At 45.1% G+C, this 18,222-nt stretch overlaps 1 long non-coding RNA gene across 1 annotated transcript; it reads right to left on the bottom strand.

The window, feature by feature from the left end:
- Positions 1–457: 457 nt before the first annotated feature.
- Positions 458–16,946, bottom strand: LOC148148909 (uncharacterized). The gene is made up of 4 exons (XR_015758270.1): positions 16,844–16,946; positions 9,751–9,887; positions 4,490–4,693; positions 458–557 (listed from the first exon to the last, which is right to left on the bottom strand). It is a non-coding gene; the product is annotated as an uncharacterized LOC148148909 (long non-coding RNA).
- Positions 16,947–18,222: the final 1,276 nt, after the last annotated feature.

The raw sequence follows: 18,222 nt of genomic DNA, 5'->3' as shown, positions 1-18,222 counted from the left end.
CATGGTTGATATAGAGTGGTGTCCCTCAGTCTATTGACTCTGGTCTATGTCACAAAAGAAGAAGCTTTCGAAACAGAGTGTTGCAGGTTGATAACCAACCCTCTTGACTCCAATACAAATGCACTTTTCGCCATCAAGTTCTGGACTCAGACTTGAAACAGATGTTTTGAGGCTCAGAAACAGAGACACTACCCAGTGAACCAAAAGGACTAACCCCTATCCATTCGATCTTTTTTTGAACTATTTTTCAAGACTTAGAAATAAATAAGCTTCAATATTACCATACTGGAGGGCACTCCTTGTGGATATTATAAGTGCAACACTTTCCTGAACAAATTTTACACACATAAGCTCTCCAACTAAACGTTGAAATTAAGAGTAGGAGAAAATACACATTGCATCTCAACACTTCATTATAAATGTCTCAAGAGCCTTAATGTAAAATTGGATTATTTTTGAAGTGTTGATGGTTGTTATGGAGGTGCACACAGCAGTCATTCTCTGCCAGAAACGTCTCCCAGACATTAATGAGATGAAAACTGAAAGGGCTGCGGATGCTATGAATTGGAAACAAAAACAGAAGTCACTGGAAAAGCTCAGCAGGTCTGGCAGCATCTGTGGGAGAAATCAGAGTTAATGTTTCAGGTCCGGTGACCCTTCCTCAGAGGCCTTTGTTTAAGGTTTGGAGGGATACGAGCCAAACGCAGCTAGGTGGGACTAGTTTAGTTGGGATTATGTTTGACATGGACTGGTTAGAAAGAACAGTCTGTTTCCATGCTGTATGAGTCTATGGACCAGAAATGTCAACAAATAATGCAATGAATGCAGTCTAACCTCCTGGAATGTCCATGAGGTTTCTCCTCAATTCAGGCCATAATTTTGGTGAATGGGGGTCTGGATCCATGGCGAAATGACCTGTGAATCAGAGACAGGATGGGCAGTAGGAACTTTGGCTGATATTCTGAGAAAATTAGATCCTCCTTGGAAAGCCCAGTGGGGTCGTCCACACTCATTCAACACGCAGCTTGGGATGTCAGGCATTTTTGACCTTAGCCGTACTCCTGGGGCCGGGGTAGGGAATCGAGGCTGGGCAGCCAGTGGGCATGATCCCTCCCCACCCCACAAACCCCCAACATCGAGGTCCCCGCACCAGGCGAGCCTGATGAAGGAAGGCGGACAATTTCCTGAAACTGGAGGGCCAACAGGAAGCCTTCAGCAGGGGCAGCAGCCACTTTATTTAAAAGGGCCACGTGATGTAGGAGCAGAATGAGGCAGTTCGGCCCATCGAGTCTGCTCCAATGGATGGGTTAAAATTGAGGATGCACAACAGGCCAGGATTTGAAGAGGGCTACATCTTGTCAGGCCGTGGGGCTGGAAGAGAGGGCAGACCTTAGGGAGGGGTAAAGCTGTGATATGGAAACAAACATGAGAATCTTAAAATCAGGGAAGATCATTCACACCATGTGACCCTATTGACCTGTCAGCTAGATCTAATGAATTGCGTTTTTTAAAACTTTCTTAGTCAAAGCTCATAAGACCGATACATAGGAACAGAAGTAGGCCATTCAGCCCATCCATTATTCAATGAGATCATGGTAGACCTGATAACCCTTAACTCCACTTTGCTGCCTTTTCCAAATCACCCTCGATTTCCTTCCTGATTGAAACCTGCTGATTCAGGCCGGTGTTGGAACGGGATAGGGAGGCACCATCTTGGCAACATTTAAAAAATCCTTAAAAGTCCTAAAATGACTGTAGCTTTGTTCCCTGAAGAGGGAACAGTAACTGCAGGCACAGCAAAGGGGAGAAGAGCTGGATATGGATATGGGGGGGGGGGGGGGGCGTTTACAGTCTGCCTGGAGCACTGGCCTTTAACCAGGTCTGCCTCCGGGAAGGTAAACGGTTCCAGAGTATGGTGTTGCCTAACACTCCGATACACCAGCCTGGATCAGTGATATCCAATAGGAAAATTGGGTTTATCTCCGATCGGAGACTGTTCTACCTCAGTTACCTCTTTGTGTGGGTGGTTCCTTGATGGTTTTCTTTTCATGATGGTGCCCTGCTTCAGCACATTTTCTGATGATTTTTAAAGGTGGGCACTGTTCATGCCTGTGAGGGTTCTTTGCTCTGCTGCATTGACAATGATGTTTATTGTCCATTCTACTCTTTACATTGAGTTATCTGGTATTTGATTTGATTTCTTAATAGATTCCATAGATTTTCTGTGGCAAATTTGTGGCGGCACGGTGGCACAGTGGTTAGCACTGCTGCCTCACAGCGCCAGAGACCCGGGTTCAATTCCCGTCTCAGGCGACTGACTGTGTGGAGTTTGCACGTTCTCTCCGTGTCTGCGTGGGTTTCCTCCGGGTGCTCCGGTTTCCTCCCACAGTCCAAAGATGTGCAGGTCAGGTGAATTGGCCATGCTAAAAAAATTGCCCATAGTGTTAGGTAAGGGGTAAATGTATGGGTGGGTTACGCTTTGGCGGGTCGGTGTGGACTTGTTGGGCCGAAGGGTCTGTTTCCACACTGTAATGTAATGTAATCTAATTTGTTCTGTTAGGATTGTCCTGTTTTGCTCATAATTCTGTGCTTCATTCAACACCTGGATGGCTTTCTCCAGAATTAGACTTCCTTTGGACTGGAATAAATCTGACAAAAATACATCAGCAATCCCTACCATGTCTCTGTATTTTATAAATCATCATTGCCACATCTCTCCGTTAGTCAGAATGAAATCATCAACAGATCCACCTGAATGTTGCACCTTGTTTTGCTGAATCTCACCCTTTCTGCAATTTCATTAGGATCTGAGGTTCTAGTAAAAACCAAAGGCCACCAGTATGTCTTTGAATTTTTCTGATGTTTCACCTATCCCTTTGTGAGCAGTAATGCCATCTGGTATACTCCCAGTTATGGGCAGAAGGAGATTTATTCAGTCAGCATCTGTCTTGCAGACCAATTTAGAAATCACTCTCATCCTCAATAATTGTGACCTCCAGGATTTCCAGTTTTGTATTCTATGTGGCTTGGCTCTGAAATTAAATCTTGCTAATAATACTATTTCTGAAACCATAGCTTCCTAGAGTGATTAAGTATTTTATTTCCTTTAAGGAATTTTATTCTGTAATAATGGTAGTTCTCTCAGATTTATTGAAGAACAAATGGTGTTCCTTTGCTTCACAGCTGTCAGGGAGATGTACCAACCTTCATGACCTTCATAGTGGAGGCTATCACATGGATCAGAATCTCTCTGTGACTCCTGCTGTGTTGTCCTTATCTGTGTTTGACCCAGTATTGATACCTCTTTAACTATCCAGCACTCATCTAGTCATAAAGTCAGAGAGTCATACAGCATGGTAACAAATCCTTCGGTCCAACCAGTCCATGCTGAACATAATCCCAAACTAAACTGGTTCCACCTGCCTGCTCCTGGCCCATATCCCTCCAAACCTTTCCTGTTCATGTACTTAGCTAAGTAGTAAAACTGTGCCTGCATCCATCACTTCCTCAGGAAGTTTGTTCCACATGCGAACCATTCTCTTTGTAAAAAATCTGCTCCCATGTCTTTTTTAAATCTCTCTCCTCTCACCTTAAAAATATGCCGCTAGTCTTGAAATCCCTCATCCTAGGGAAACAGACACCTGCCACTCACTTTATCTGTACCCCTCATGATTTTACAAACCTCTGTAAAGGTCACCTCTCAATCTCCTACAGTCCAGTGAAAAAGGTCACAGCCCATCCTGCCTTTCTTTATAACTCAAATCTCCCATAACCTGTAGATCTCTTCTGAACCCTCTCCAGCTTAATATCCGTCCTATACCATGGCGACCAGAACTGCACAGTAATCTAAACTAGATCAATGATGACTTTACCTTTCTACTTTTATCTCTTTTTTTAAATCTCCTTTTTGTCATAGTTGACATGGCTTGGTCAGCAGGTCCTTCAGCAATCATAATATATACCCCCAGAATATGTTTCTCTCCTCACCCTTTTAGTTTTGCCTTTCCAGCTTAGCCTTACGGTATCCAAGTATTACAGCAGTGATGCTTGATCAGAGCTGTAGCTTTTAAACAAATATGACTGCTCTCTTGTCCTGGGCTGGAGAGGTTCAGTTTTGAAGAGAGATTGGACAGAGTGGGGTTGTTTTCCTTGCAACAGAGGGGACTGAGAGGCAACATGATTGAGATTGTGACCATGCTGCCCCTTTTACAAGGTTACATGGTCCTTGATTTTTTTGTCAAGAGGGGTTGTAAAGGTAGAAGGGCTAAATTGTCTGGACATGGTTACACTGAACAATAGCAGGGGACTAGTCAGTTCTCCCAGTTCAGTTTTGTTTTCTAGTTTGGTCTGTTTTTAGCAAGCAGTTAGAAGGTTGCTGGGGACTTAGAGAAACAGTTACAGTGAAAAGAAGGTTTATGCTTCAACAGATGTTTCTTGCCTGAACTATCTCAAACCTTTCCTACCTGTAAGAACCTGTGTTTGAATTTACCTTTCGCCAAGGAGGTGTGGCCAGGATTGGAACAGCCTCATTAAGTTGCGACATCGTGTTGGTTGGGTTATCAAATAAGTTAAGCTATTCCAAATTCCGTTTTCTTTTGTTTGCATTTCATCCGTAATGTTTAAATAAATTCTGCTTGGTTTAAAGCTGAGTGGTTTGACGAGCTGCTTTACTCCTGGAATATCCACCTCACACCTGCCAAAAAAAAAAGAAAAGTTAGGGTCTGGGCCAACTTCTTCACACGTTTTAGGGGAGTCTTACCTCGTCCAAAACAAGATGCGTTAAATTATGAGGGGCATTGATAAGATAGACAGGAAGAAACGTTTCCCCTTGGTGTGGGGGTCAATGATGAGGATCTTAGACTTAAAATTAGGGGGAGAAGGTTTAGAAGAGATTTGAGGAAACATTTATTCACCCAGAGGATGGTGGGAATCTGGAACTCACTGCCTGTAAGGGTGGGAGAGGCAGTAACCCTCATCACATTGATGAAGCATTTAGATGTGCACTTGTGATGCCCACACTGCAGGCCAAGTGCTGGGAAATACGATTAGAATGGTTAGGTGGTTGTTTCTGACTGGCACAGTTTCAATGCGCCGGAAGATTTTTTTTTCTGTGCTGCAGATCTCTCTGACCCTATGACTTTTTTAGGATGAAAAAGTGAAATGCCACACCATTTTAACATTGCACGTCATGCACAAGGATGGTTTTGTCTTCCCTCACATGATCCTTGATGCCTGATTGGTCCCATCGACTCAACTTGGACTCAGGACCATTCCTACAGACCATTGCCTCACCATGCAGCATCTGTCTTAGAGTTACAAGTGGTTCCTACTCCTGGCTTCTTCTGTTAGGTTGGAAACCCTTTCCATTTGGTTTTCTGTTTGTCCTGAAGTAGAAAAAGGTTTGTACAGTGAAGAAATTAAGGGTTATGGTGAGCGGGTGGTTGAGGGGAGCTGAGGTCATGAAAAAGACAGCCATGATCTTATTGAATGGCAGAGCAGGCTCAAGGGGCCATATGGATTACTCCTGCTCCTAGCTTTTAGATTAGATTCCCTACTGTAAGGAAACAGGCTCTTCGGCCCAACAAGTCCACATCGACCCTCTGAAGAGCGACCCACCCAGACCCATTCCCCTACATTTACCCCTGACTAACGCACCTTACACTCTGGGCAATTTAGCATGACCAATTCACCTGACCTGCACATCCTTGGACTGTGGGAGGAAACCGGAGCAACTGGAGGAAACCCCTGCAGGCACAGGGAGAATGGACCCTGGTGCTGTGAGGCAGCAGTGCTAACCACTGAGCCACCGTGCCGCCCGATTCTTATGACCTGGTCAGCAGCAGTTTTCCCTTTGGTCTCCTTGGGGACCTGAAATCTCATTTATTGTAGTTGGCACTATTTAGAAATAGCGCTAGTCATCACTAAGTTATGGCAGGACCCCGTCACTGCCCACCATGTTGTTTCAAATGGATTTCTTCAAGTTTCAAGTATCAGAGTTAGGAGGTGATGTTGCAGCTGTACAGGACATTTATTAGGCCACTTCTGGATCATTGTGTGTAATTCTGGTCTCCCTATGTTGTTAAACTTGGAAGGGCTCAGAAAAGATTTACAAGGATGTTGCCGGAGTTGGAGGGTTTGAGCTACAGGGAGAGGCTGGATAGGCTGAGGCTGTTTTCCCTGTAGCATCAGAGGTTGAGAGATGACATTATAGAGGTTTATAAAATCATGAGGGGCTTGGATAGGGTGAACAATCAAGGTCTTCTCCCTGGGTGGGGGAGTCGAAAACTACAGAGCATAGGTTTAAGGTGGAGAGGGGAAAAATATAAAAGGGACCTATGGGGCAAATGTTTCATATGGAGGGTGGTGCATGTATGGAATGAGCTGCCAGAGGAAGTGGTGGAGGCTGGTACAATTACAACATTGAAAAGGCATCTGGATGGGTATATGAATAGGAAGGGTTTAGAGAAATATGGGTCAAATGCTGGCAAATGGAACTAGATTAATTTAGGACATGTGGTCAGCTTGGAAGAGTTAGACCAAAGCGCCTGTTTCCGTGTTGTACATCTCTATAACTTTATGACTCTACGTTGTGTAGCATGGACGAGGATAGCTATCTTTCTGGTCTGAATAGAAGATTCTTGTTGGGTGAATAATGCCAATAATATGGAAGGTGTAGCAAGCAATCAGGACGGCAAATAATATATTGCCTTTCACTGGAAGAAGGTTTGAGTCCAGAAGTAAGGATGTGTTATTGTAGTTATACAGGGCCTTGGTGAGACCAAATCTGGAAAACTATGTGCAGCTTTGGTCTTCCTAACTAAGAGAGAACATACTTGCCATAGAGAGACCACAGCCGAAGCTCATGAGACTGATACTGGAGATGGCAGGACTGTCATATGAGCAGAGATTAGTTCCACTGGGCTTGTATCCATTTGAGAGGGGATCTGATTGAAACAGGACTGGACAGGTGAGATGTAAGGAAGATGATGTCCCTGGTTGGGCAGTTTAGAACCAGGGGACAGTCTCAGGATACAGGATGTACTATTTAGGACTGAGATGAAGGAATGCTTCTTCACTCAGAGTGGAGTGAATCTGTGGAATTCTCTGTCACAGTAGGCGTTGGTGGCCAGGTACATCCAAGAAGGAGATAGATACAACTTCAGATTTTAAAGGCATCAAAGGATATGAGGAGAAAACTAGAATGTGACATTGAGATAGAGGATTGGCCATAAGGATATTGAATGACTGAATGGATCTGCTCCTAGTTCCTATGAATTTTACTGCATTACCATGCCTACTTACAGATTACCGAACGTGACCTACGTTGCTACAGAGACAGCAGTACACTAGCCTCAAACCTGTCTCCTGCTAGCTCCTTCTGTAACTCCAAGGTCCTCATGATATCATCATGGGCTGGTGCTTCTGCATCCAATCAGCTATTAACCCTTTCAAACTCTTTCAGACCTATGCATTTCTTCCTCTACCAGCATCATAAAACCAATGTTTATCTGGTCATTACTATGTGGGATCCTGTTGTGCACAAATAAGTTGCTGCATCCCTGTTACCCCGGAGGGTTTAAACTAGTTTGGCAGTGGGATGGGACTCAAAAAGTGTGGCGCTGGAAAAGCACAGCTGGTCAGGCAGCATCTGAGGAGCGGGAGAGTTGATGTTTCAAGCATAGGAATGTGGGGTGGACTCTGAATAAGAGATATGCCACAGAGAAGTCGGGGAAAATGCATCAGCCATTGAGAGCAAGTTTACTGTTTAGGATAGCAAGGGGCACAGTAAAGGGAGGGAAAAGACTTCTGGTTTAAAGTGCTTTTATTTGAATGCACGATGCCTGACTGGCAAGGCAGATGAGCTCAGAGCATAGATTGGCTCTGGGGACTGGGATATTATAGCTATAACAGAAACATGGCTGAGAGCAGGATAGGACTGGCAGCTCAATGTTCCAGGACACAGAACATACAGGCGTGACAGAATGACAAGTAAGTGAGAAGCAGGAGTTGCCCTTTTGATAAAGGAGGACATGACAACGGTGCTTCGAGATGATATTCTTAAGGGGTCATCGAATGAGGTTAAGTTAAAAATCACGCAACAGCAGGTTATAGTCCAACAGGTGTATTTGGAAGGACTATATTCCACAACCACCCGATGAAGGAGTGGCGCTCCGAGAGCGAGTGCTTCCAAATAAACCTGTTGGACTCTAACCTGGTGTTGTGTGGATTTTTAACTTTGTGCACCCCAGTCCAACACCGGCATCTCCGAATCATCAAATGAGGCCAAATGGTTAGAATTCAGAAACAAGAAGGACATGGTCACTCCGCTGGGGCTGTACAATAGACGCCCAAACTAGCCAGCGGGTACTAGACGAGCAGATGTCTCGAGAGATTGCAGATACCTGTAGATATAATAGAGTCGTATTGATTGGAAATTTTAATTTCCCCTGGATTGACTGGGCCACCCAGAGTGCAAAAGGTCCTGACGGGGTCAAATTTGTGGAGAAAGTGAGGTCTGCAGATGTTGGAGATCAAAGTTGAAACTTTATTGCTGGAACAGCACAGCAGGTCAGGCAGCATCCAGGGAACAGGAGATTCGACGTTTCGGGCACAGGCCCTTCTTCAGAAATGAGCAGAGAGTGTTCAGCAGGAGAAGATAAAAGGTAGGGAGGAGGGACTTGGAGGAGGGGCGTTGGAAATGTGATAGGTGGAAAGAGGTCAAGGTGAGGGTGATAGGTCGGAGTAGGATGGAGCCGGAGAGGTCAAGAAGAAGACTGCAGGTCAGGAAGGCGGTGCCGGGCTGGAGGGATTCGGCTGAGACAAGGTGGGGGGAGGGGGGATGAAGAAACTGGTGAAGTCCAAGTTCATCCCCTGTGGTTGGAGGGTTCCCAGTCGGAAGATAAGACGCTCCTCCTCCGACCGTCGCGTTGTTGTGATTTGGCGGTGGATGAGTCCAATGACCTGCATATCCTCGGTGGAGTGGGAGGGGGAGTTGAAATGCTGTGCTACAGGGTGGTTGGGTTGGTTCGTCCGGGTGGCCCAGAGGTGCTCTCTGAATCGCTCCGCAAGTAGGCGGCCTGTCTCCCCAATATAGAGGAGGCCACACCGGCTGCAGCGGATGCAGTAGATGATGTGGGTGGAGGTGCAGGTGAATCTGTGGCGGATATGGAAGTTTCCTTTGGGGCCTTGGAGAGAAGTGAGGGGGGAGGTGTGGGCGCAAGTGTTGCACCTCCTGCGGTTGCAAGGGAAGGTGCCGGGAGTGGAGGTTGGGTCGGTGGGGGGTGTGGATCTGACAAGGGAGTCGCGGAGGGAGTGGTCTCTACGGAAAGCTGATAGGGGTCAAATTTGTCAAATGTGACCAAGAAATGTGGAGGGCCCTGCTTAGGAGGGGCCAGTTTCTATGCTGTATTGCTCTGTGACTCTATTTCCTAACATTGCAGCAGTGACCATAGGGCCGCCTTAGTCTTATAGATTGGAAGGAGGCCATTTGGCCTATTATACTTTGGAAGCACCCTCATCGACTGCACAGTGCTTCAATATACCCCTGAGGCTTACAAGATGCTATGTAAATATGAGTGGTTCCTTTGTTTACTTTCACTTATTGAGTACAGTGAGATTGGCTGCTTGAGAGCCTCAATCTAACATCGCAGGTGCCAGAGGCAGTGTTAGCAACAGTTACTAAGCAGAATGCAACCAGTCACTTGCTGCAGAACATCATTTATTCAAAGAATGTGCCATTCATCTGCTTACCAGCTGAAGCCAGGTGGTGCTGTTAGACTCTTTTTCACTTGGCACTGTTTCCATATGGAATGATTTCATTCATGCACCAACAGACATTCTGGATGAATTTAATGCAGGCACATTCAGCACGAGCACAGGAGCAGTGGCTGTGAAAGAAGTTGTTGTGCTATTAAGTAGTTACAGCATTTACTCTTTCATTGATCCTGAATGGAAACAGTTAAGAAACTCTTCCTCCGAACACAGTGCAGTTGCTAATTAATTTGGCTTTATGAATTATAGATAAACGAGGAAGACAATCATCCCTAAAGCAACACAAATGACTCTCCTGCTACAGCACAGTGTTGCGACTGAAGCAGGACACAGTGCCAATCCCTCTTCGAATGACTGCGGCTTTAGAAATTGCCATCTGCAGACTGCAAACATCCTTCCTTACACAGGCAGAGTATGATGGCAATTAGCTGCCTATTCTAGAGTTAAATGCATTGCCACTTTGAACCCATCAAGGACACACTGTAAAAACAAGAAAGATGCCACTTGAGTCACTGCCGAAACATTAATTGACGGAACTTCACCAGTCGTGATTATCTGAATTTAACAGTTAAAGCTGTTGTATCTCTTTCACTTGTGTTTTTCTTGGCTGACTTCCAATCTTAACGCTAGCAAATAATTGTTTGGTTATGTAAAACGATTATGACCGTATCCAAGTGATCATTGCCATGGTACCGCACGGAGGATAATACAGGCCCCAGAATAGGGTACAAGGCTTCTTTGGGAGGGGGTCTCGGGAAAGTGGGAGGGGTACGATGTGATATCATTGCAACAGTGGAATCAGCAGGAGTGAGCGAAGCACATGTGCACTCTTGAATCATTCTTGCGACGTCTTTAAATGCCAGCTTGGCTCAGTTGGTAGCTTTCTTGTCAACTGGAAGGTTTTAGGTTCAAATCACACTTGGGTCTCTAGTGCATTTCAAATAACTGAGATGCCGAATACAGTGCTAATGAGGTGTTGTTTGACTGAAGTACTGTCCTTTGGAGAAGCCATGAGATCATTTGTGGATTATTTGAGGGAGAGCAGGGAGCTCTTTCAACACCCTGACCAACATCTCTCACTTAACCAATGTTATAAACATCAGTTTGAATGGTCAGTTGTTGAGTTACGTCCATTTTCCTATCTTTTACTGATCACTGGACTATAAGATTAAGGCAATACATGTGCCTTGGGATCTGTTAATATGACATGTTAATGATATGTAGAAATATTTATCTTTATCTATCTAAAGCCTGCTAACTACCCCATTGCAGCACCAGGCTGTACAATGCATGATGGGATGCTAAGAGGTTTACATGATTTTGATTTAAAGCCTACCCCTTACAGGTCTAATGGTGCTCAGGCAGGAAACAGAGGGATTCACATTCAAAATAATGATTGAGGTGACAAACATTTATGTAATACAGAGTCAAAAATCGCAACACTGGAAAAGCACAGCAGGTCAAGCAGCTTCCAAGGAGCAGGAGAATCAACATTTCGGGCATAAACTGTTCATGAGGAATGAAGAAGGGCTTATGCCTGAAACATCGACTCTCCTGCTCCTCGGATGCTGCCTGACCTGCTGTCCTTTTCCAGCACCACACTTTTTAACTCTGATCTCCAGCATCTGCAGTCCTCACTTTCTCCTAGTTATATATTGCAGTCAATTGAGCACAAAGTTTTCATGGGGATAGGCAGCGAGATAATTGACACCACATCTAAGAAAACGGTATTAAAGATATTAAAAATATATGCTTTGGTGACCAACACAGGGTCTACAAGGTTGGTTTTAAGGAGCTACGTGGTGGCTCAATGGTTAGCGCTACAGCCGCACTGCAGCAGGGACCTGGGTTCAATTCCAGCCTCAGGCTGTGTGGAGTTTGCACATTCTCCCTGCGTCTGCGTGGGGTTCCTCCCACAGTCCAGGGGTGTGCAGGCTTGGCCAGGGGAAATGCTGGGATTGGGTGGGATGCTTTTCAGAGTGTTAGAGTGGATTTGTTGGGCTGAATGGCCTGCTTCCGCACTGTAGACATCCTACGATGAAGGAGGTGGGGAGATCAAGAAGTTTAGGGAGGTGAATTCCCCAACTTAGGGCTTAAGCAGCTAAAGGCATAGCCATCAGTGGTGGAAGGAAATATATAGGGGATTACAAGAAGTCAGAAATGTGGGTAGGTAGAATACTTGGAATGCTGTAAATATGAAAGCTGCCACACAGGGAGAGCTAAGCCTTAGACAGAACTGAAAACAAAGACAAGGATTTTTAATGTCTCTCAGCCTGGAATTCCCTCCTGAAGGGCATTGTGGGTCAACCAATGGCATGTGGACTGCAGCAGCAGCTCGCCAGCACTCTCTCAAGGGCAACTGAGGAAGATGTGGAGGTGCCAGTGTTGGACTGGGGTGGACAAGGTCAGAGGTCATGCGGCAATCAGGTTATAGTCCAACAGGTGTATTTGAAATCAGTCACAAGCTTCTGTAGTGCTGCTCATTCGTCGGGCTCTGAAAGCTTGTGATTTCAAATAAACCTGCTGGACTGTAACCTGGTGTCGTGTGACCTCTGAACTAGGAATGGTCAATAAATGCTGGCCAGCAGGTGATACCTACATCCCCCAAGGCAATAAATAAATTTGCAAGGTTAGCGAACTCAAGGGATGATGGGTAAACAGGACATGGTGCAAGATAGGATACAAAGGAGATAAACTAACTGCTGAAAATTGCATTTACTTTAAACATTCGGCCTATTTAAGTGTCATATTGAGCCCAGTTACATTGCTGAGCAATTTAAAGAAAACGCACCAGAATCAAACTCTTGATTCTGGGAATTTCTTGAACACAATGACATAAAGTAAAGATTACCACCAATGAAAGAAACTCCATAATCCTGTTAAAATATTCGGTTTCGGTATTTCAGAAGCCTTGGGGCACCTGAAGTTATGTTGTTTCATTGAAAGAAAAATCAAGGAACAGATGTGTTCACAGATAATGAATGAATTGTTAAATGTTGCTCTTCACTGAATTTCTTTTAAATTCACTCATGGGGATGTGGTGATGCTGGATATGCCAGGGTTAGTTCCAACGTGAATTCTCCTGGAGGTGGTGGTAGCAGCAGTGAACTAGTTTCTTGAGCCCTGTGGTCAACGGTGTGCAGAGACACGGAGAGTGGAACGGCGAGAGATTTCCAAGTCAGAATGGTGAGTGCTTTGGAGGTGGTGCTGCTCCCATGTATATGCTGCCCTTGTCCTTCCAGGAGAATTGGTTTAGCCCAGTTGACTGGATTTAGTCAGTCAGTTTGCAGAACAGTGTGATACCAACAGCGTGGGTTCAATTCCCTTCACCGGTTTGAGATTACCATGAAGGACTCCTCTTCTCAACCTCTTCCCTCACCTGAAGTCAGGTGGCCCTCAGGTTAAATCACCTCCAGTCACTTCTCTCTAATGAGATGGCAGCCCCTATGGTCTGGTAAGGCCATGGTGACACAACAACATATTCAGCTACCCTTCTAGATGAAGTGATCATGGGTATCGGGGGACTGTCTAAAGAGCCTTGGTGAGTTGTTGCAGTGAACCACGTAGATGGCACCCACTGCTGGAGGGAGTGACTGTTTAAGGTGGTGGATGGGGTGCCGATCAAGTAGTTTGCTTTGTTTGGGATAGTGTTGAGCTCCTTGAGTGTTGTTGGAGCTGCACTTATCCAATAAACTAGAAAATATTCCATTGCACTACTGGCTTATGCCTTGTCAATAGTGGACAGGATTTGGGGAGTCAGGAGGTGAGTTACACATTATGAAATTTTCAGCCTCTGGTCTTGTGGCCATTCCATTCATATTCCTGGTTCAATTCCTGGTTAATGCTAGCCCCCAGGATGTTGGTGGTGGGCAATTCAATGACGTAACATCATTGAAGGTCAGAAGGAAACAGTTAGATTTTCTCTTGATGAAAATGGTCATTGCCTGGCACTTGTGTGGCACAATCCTTACTTGTCATTTCTTTGCCTAAGCCCATATGCTGTCATGGTCTTCTCCATTTGGACATGGACTACTTCAGTATCTGAGAAGTTGTGAATGGTGCTGAACATTGTGCAATCATCCGTGAACATCTCCACTTCTGACCTCATGATGAAGGGAAGGTCATTGATGAAGTAGCTGAAAATTCTTGGGCCGAGGACACTACCCTGAGGAACTCCTGCAGGGATATCCTGGGGTTGAGATGACTGACCTCCAATAACCACGACCATCTTCCTATGTGCCAGGTCTGACTCCAACCACCAGAGAGTTCGTCCCCCGATACCCATTGAATCCAGTTTTGCTAGGGCTCCTTGATGCCACTTGGTTGAATGCAGCCTTGATGTCAACGGCTGTCACTCTCCCCTCCCCTCCCCTCTGGAATTCAGCTTGTTTGTCCGTGTTTGAACCAAGGCTGGAATGAGGTCAGGAGCTGAGTGGCTGTCAAAGTGGATGGCACTGAACAGGCTATTGCTGAGCAGATGCTGCTTGACAGCACTATTGATGACCCTTCTATCACTTTACTGATGATTGAGGGTAGACTGAGGGGGCAGTAATTGGCTGGGTTGGACTTGTGCTTTGTTTTGTATACACGACAGACCTTGTCATTTTCCATCTTCTCAGATAGCTACCCCCGGTGGAAATTTCTATCATCTACAGCCATAGGTGAGGCGCCAGAAACCCAGAGGAAGGTTAAAGTTGTGCATTTGATTAGATTAGATTAGATTAGATTACAATCTAATCTAAAGTTGTGCATTTATTGAGGAAAGGCTACAAAAAAAGCCCAGTAACAAGAAACCAGTGGGTCTGGCATTTAGTGGTGCGTACGTTGTTGAAAGGAATTCTGAGAGACAGGATTTACATGCTTTTGGAGAGGTGAGAACTGATTAGGGATTGTCAGCATGGCTTCACATGTGAGAAAGCGTGCCTCTTAACTTGATTGTTTTTTTGAGGATCTGACCAAGAAGATAGATGAGGACAGGACAGTAGACATTGTCTGCATAGACTTCAGCAAGGCCTCCGTCAAAAGTCCGCATGATAGAGTGGTTAGCAAAGTTAGATCACATGGGATCCAGGAGAGCTAGCCAATTCAACACAAAATTGGCTTGATGGTAGGAAACAGAGGGTGGTGGTAGAGAGATGTTTTTTGAACCAGAGCCCTGTGACCAGCAGTGTTCTACAGTGATTGATGCTAGGTCCACTGTTGTTCGTCAATTTTATAAATGGTTTCGATGTGAATCTTGGAAGCATGGTTTTAAATGTGCAGATGACACCAAAATTGGTGTTATAGTGGACAGTGAAGAGTATCTAAGAGTACATAGAGCATAGAACATAGAAGAGTACAGTACAGTATAGGCCCTTCAGCCCTCAATGTTGTGCCAACCCTTTTATCCTACTCTAAGATCAAACTAACCTACATTCCCTACATGATACTATCATCCATGTGCCTATCCAAGAGTGGCTTAAATGTCCCTAATGTATCTGACTCTACTACCATTGCTGGCAGTGCATTCCCACACCCACCACTCTCTGTGTAAAGAACCTATCTCTGACATCTCCCCTAGTACAATGGGATCTTGACCAGATGGGTCGGTGGTCTGAGGAGTGGCAGATGGAGTTTAATTTAATTTAATGTAAGGTGCTGCATTTCAGTAAAGGCAAACCAGGGCATGACTTGCACAGCTCATGGTAGGCCCATGAGGAATGCTGTTGAACAGAAGGACCTAGAGGTACAGGTTGAAACTTTATTGCTGGAACAGCACAGCAGGTCAGGCAGCATCCAGGGAACAGGAGATTCGACGTTTCGGGCACAGGCCCTTCTTCAGGAATTCCTGAAGAAGGGCCTGTGCCCGAAACGTCGAATCTCCTGTTCCCTGGATGCTGCCTGACCTGCTGTGCTGTTCCAGCAATAAAGTTTCAACTTTGATCTCCAGCATCTGCAGACCTCACTTTCTCCTAGAGGTACAGGTACATAGTTCCTTGAAAGTGGCATCATAGGTAGACAAGGAGGTAAGAAGGCATTTGGTATGCATGTCTTGATTGGTCAATGCATTGAGTGCAGAAGTTGGAACGTCATGATGTGGCTGTACAGGACATTGGTGAGGCTACATTTGGAGTATTGCACACATTTCTGGTCACCCTGCTATATGAAGGATAATATTAAGTTGGACAGGGTGCAGAAAAGGTTCACAAGGAACTAGAGGGTTGTTGTTCTATCAAGAGGCTGGATTGGCTGGGACCTTTTTCCTTAGAGTATAGGAAGTTGAGGAGTGACTTTATAGAGGTTTATAAAAACAAGTGGGGAATAAAGAAGGTGAATAGAAATGGTCTTTCCTTTAGTTAGAGGAATTCAAAACTCGAGAACATAGGTTTAGGGTCAGAAGGGAAAGATTTAAAAGGCACCTGAGGACAACTCTTTCACAGAGAGGGTGGTGCATATACTGATGGTACCACCAGAGGAAGTGGTAGATGAAGGTGCAGTTACAACATTTAAAAGATATTTGGACAGGTATATCAATAGGAAAGGTTTGGAGGGATATAGGCCAAACTCAGGCAAATAGGACTAGTTTAGTTTGGGAAACCTGGTCAGCATGGATGAGTTGGGCTGAAGGGTCTGCTTCCATGCTTTATGACTCTATGATTCAATGACTATGCAGTGGCCAATCTTATCAATACTGCAGCCAGCAGATTGGTAAAGGATGAGGTTAAGTATGTTTTTCCCTCTTGTTGCTTCCCTCACCACCTGCCACAGATATTGTCTAGCAGCATTAGCCCCTTAGAACTCAGCTTATTGCTTTATAGTGATGCTATTAAAATCCCACACCCAGAGTGCTTTCTTTCCCCTTGCTACCCTCAGTGAGTGCTCCAAGTGCTGTTCAATATGGAGGAGCACTGAACCACCAACTGATGGCAGCGTTTGGTAGACCCAATACCAATACAACATCCAAGCAGGCAAGCTGGCAGTGGGAGTGGCCACTCGACCCGTGAGCCTGTCATTTAGCAGGTCATGGCTGATCTGTTTACTTCACATTCCTACCTCCCCCCAGCTCCGGTTAACCTGCCGTTCCCTTACTTACCAAGAAGGTGTTCGTCTAGCTTGAGAAATAAACAAGGACTCCGTCTCCACTGGCTTTTGAGGAAGGGAGTTCCAAAGATTTACAACCCTCATGAGGGACTTTTGGTTTTACTTCATCGGTGCCTTACACGTGTTTCAACAAAGTGGATAACCCAGCAATATCAGTGGAGAGAGAGGAGCAAAGTTCACCTGAGTGTGTCGGATCTGGAAGGGACTGGAAAATACTGGTTTTTATATTTTATTAAACAAATTACAAACAGTTTACAAAAAACATTTACAGCTGTACACAAGAGACAGCAATTTTACAAGGGAGAGGAGCAGCAAAGCTAGGCCCCAAACCCTACCGTTCAACCATTTTACAGGGAGATGAGGACAAACCTCAAATCCCAGTTCCACATATGACAAGACAGTGACAATGACATTTGTACATTAGACAATACCGTTACATACAAAAGTACAGACAATACAGACCCAGCAAGCCCCCGCCCCTCCCACCTAATACTGGTTTTTATGTTGTTGGTAAAGGGAGAGGAGAATGAGCAATTGGAACAGATGGTGAGGGTGCCCAGAGGCGAAAGACAAAGGGAGTGCTAATAGAGGAGGGATATGGTTGAAAAATAGGTGTTAATTGAAGTTGTGAATAGTAGAAAGTGAGTCAGCTCTGCTGAGAGTAAATGCATGGAAACAAAACACTGGGGGGGTATTACTCCTAGCTGCATTTAAAAGGAAATACCTTCTCTATATCCTCCCCTTCATGATCCTTTATGTTTTAACCAAGCCACCCCTTACCCTTCCAATCTTCAGCAGATTCAAGCTGAGCCTGTCCAATTTTTCCCCATCTGACCACTCACTCATTTCTGGTCTTAGTGTAAGGAAACTTCTCTGAAATGCCTCCATCACAATTACATCCCTCCTTAATAAGGAAACCAATCCAGTATAGACTACTCCAGTTGTGATCTCATCGTTTATTAAGCAGCACGGTGGCTCAGTGGTTACCGCTGCTCTCTCACCTCACCAGGCACCCAGGTTTGATTCCAGCTTTAGTCTGTGTGGAGTTTGCACATTCTCCCTGTGTTTCTGTGGGTTTCCTCCCAGAGATGTCCATGTGAAATGCAGGGGGATAGGGTGGTTCTGGGTGGGATGCTCTTTGGAGGATTGGTATGGACTCAACAGTCCAACTGGCCTGCATTCACAGTGTTGGGATTCTATAATTTATAACTAAATAATAAGCACCCCACTTTTGTATTCAGTTCCCCTTTAAATTGTTCCATGGAGGCGAATCCTTCTTATTAATTAAACCAAATATCCAGAAAAGCTTACCTTGTCTTATAATCTGTTAAAATATTAGTGACAGAGAACTCCCAGATTCCACTACTTAAA

Source organism: Chiloscyllium plagiosum, unplaced genomic scaffold, assembly GCF_037043375.1.
Source record: "Chiloscyllium plagiosum isolate Xiang-an unplaced genomic scaffold, Cpla_swu_hap1 HiC_scaffold_10, whole genome shotgun sequence".
NCBI classification, from domain to species: Eukaryota; Metazoa; Chordata; class Chondrichthyes; order Orectolobiformes; family Hemiscylliidae; genus Chiloscyllium; species Chiloscyllium plagiosum.
Note: the sequence above shows the minus strand (reverse complement) of the source record. Positions and strands in the feature narration are given on the sequence as shown.